The sequence below is a fragment of the Phascolarctos cinereus genome, unplaced genomic scaffold, assembly GCF_003287225.1.
Source record: "Phascolarctos cinereus isolate Bilbo 61053 unplaced genomic scaffold, phaCin_HiC Scaffold_726;HRSCAF=1367, whole genome shotgun sequence".
Taxonomy (NCBI): Eukaryota; Metazoa; Chordata; class Mammalia; order Diprotodontia; family Phascolarctidae; genus Phascolarctos; species Phascolarctos cinereus.
In genome coordinates, this window is record NW_027556098.1 from 92,962,158 (window position 1) to 92,964,675 (window position 2,518).

The window sequence follows — 2,518 nt, forward strand, 5'->3', positions numbered from 1 at the left end:
TCAAGATGGCAGACAAAAAACAAACAAACAAAAAAACCCTAAGGAACCAAAGGAAAAGAAGGTCAGAAAGACAGAAAAGGAGAAGAACCAAAAGGAAGATGTGGCTGAAAAGGTTTTGAAAAGACTCAGGAACATTATAGTTGGAACTCAGTCCGGGCCTGACGGATTGGCAGATACCTGAGGTCTGCAATGTATTCCCGGCCAACCACTTACAAGCAGAAATATGCTACACCAAAAACCCGGATTGAAAGGAAAAAGAAAGAGAAGGTGCCTGCTACCATCTCAAAGCCAGCTGGTGGTGATAAGAATGGAGGAACCCATGTGGTTAAGATTCACAAGATGCTGAAGTATTACCCTGCTGAGGATGTGCCTACAAAGCTGCTAAGTTATGACAAAAATCCCTTCAGCCAGCATCTGAGGACACCTCAAGCTAGCATCACCACGGGCACAGTTCTGATCATGCTCACTGGCCACCACAGGGGTGGTTTTCCTGAAGCTGCTGGCTAGTGGCTTGCTACTGGTGACTGGACCTCTGACCATCAACCATGTACCTCTGAGGAGGACCTATCAGAAATTTGTTATTGCCACCTCTACCAAGATTAAATTTTCTGGCGTAAAAATTCCAAATCATCTTACTGATGCTTATTTCAAGAAGAAGAGGCTCCCTAAACCTAGACACCAAGAAGGAGAGATTTTTGACACAGAAAAAGAGAAATATGAGATTATGGAGGACCACAAGGCTGATCAGAAAATAGTGGACTCTCAGATCCTGCCCCAAATCAAGAACGTACCTCAGCTGTGTGGCTACCTGCATTCTGTATTCTCTCTCTCCAACAGAATTTATCCTTACAAACCAGTGTTTTAAATGCCTTTCACAGAACTCTTAATAAAATATTTGGAAAAACTTAAAAAAAAAAAGGATATGGGCTACCTTTTGCTAGAGGTATTCAAGTATAGCCTGGTCACCATTAGTAAAGGATATTGTAGAGGACATTCCTATTAAGGTAACTTTTGTATTAGATCACCATCAAGATACCTTCCTATTCTTACATTCTATTTGCCATTTAAATTCCTATTCTTACTACCTAAGCATAACTTAGAAAATTAGATTCTCTGAGCTACTATATAGTAATAACACAAACCAAATTAGTTCTCCCATAATTAAAATGGCAAATGACACTGGCTGTTTTTGGAGCAGCTTCTAGGCAACACTTTGTGCTCCCCTTCCTTAGGAATACCTAGTAACATGCAGTGTTCCCTGTCAACATTTCATAAATGCCTGTTTAGGATTATTGTATTTCTTTGTTGCTCTGGTGCTAGCTCTATGATCTCTTGGGAAAGCTATTTAACACAACTATTTTCTTTATGAATGAGAGAAAGTCACCATGCTACCATTGCCTCATCAGCATCAAGATTTGAATGTCTCAGCCAAGGGTTGCCTGGTATTTGGACCCACTATTATTTTGTTATGAAAAAAAAATCAGATTTCATTTCTAGGATTATATCCCAGGAAAGAAGCAGTAGCTTTAGTTAGACAGACATTCTGGCATTCATCAGATGAGAACTCTGAGAATCATAGGGTCATAGCTAAAAGGACCTTAGCGATTTTCTCATCCACATGTTATTCTACAAATGAAGAAACTGAGATCCAAAGAAGCTACGTACTTTGATAATTTGAAGAGAGTACTAACAACTAGAGAGATCAGAAATGGCTTCCCAGTGGAGGTATACATAAGCAAAGCTTTGATGGAAGCTAGGAGTTATAAAAGCAGAAATGGTAAGGGAATGCATTCTCTGCCTATGCGAAAACATGAGAGTGGGAGTTGGAATGTCCAGTTCAGGAAACTGTACAGAGGGCATTTTTGATTGGGCTGTTGCATGAGTAAAGGGCAGTAAGGTAGAATGAACCTTTACCTGCAGGCTGGAATCCTATTGAGAAAGGTTTAAAGCTCCTAGCTGAGAAATATATATTTTATCCAAGAAGTAGGGAACTACTGATGTTCCTTTATCAGGAAAGTCACTTGGTCAGCCTTGCTTTAAAAAAAAATTATTTTGAAAGCCATGAGAAATATTATAAGCCTGGAGGCCAATGAAAGAGTCGTTGTCATAGTTCAGACAAGAGGCGGTCTGAATTGGCCTTATTATTACATGAGTTGAGAACATGGGATGGCAGCAATAAACAGAGAAATATTTAATCCCATCTCTACTAAGCAAAGGTCACAAAAAAGGGAAAATTTTGCCATTTGAGCAAATTATAAACTCTTTGTAATTACTGCAGTTTCCTATACTAAGATTCTATCAGGATAAAAAAAAATGTTTAAGTGATGGTGGCAGAGAGAAAGGGGAATAGCTATGATGTACTCCAAATAAAAAAGAAATCAAAAAAGCAGATCTATTTTATTCATATCTCAGGATCAAAGAATGAAGTTCTAGCCCTCTCCCAAAAGAGGTAAGACTCGTCCAAAAGTGTATTTGTTCTCTTCATCACCTAATGGGGCAGAACATTTCTGACTCTCTC

At 39.0% G+C, this 2,518-nt stretch overlaps 1 pseudogene; it reads left to right on the plus strand.

Annotated features, from left to right (window-relative positions):
• The first annotated feature begins 339 nt into the window (after positions 1-339).
• On the plus strand, positions 340-865 carry LOC110217466 (large ribosomal subunit protein eL6 pseudogene; annotated as a pseudogene).
• The last annotated feature ends 1,653 nt before the right edge of the window (positions 866-2,518 follow it).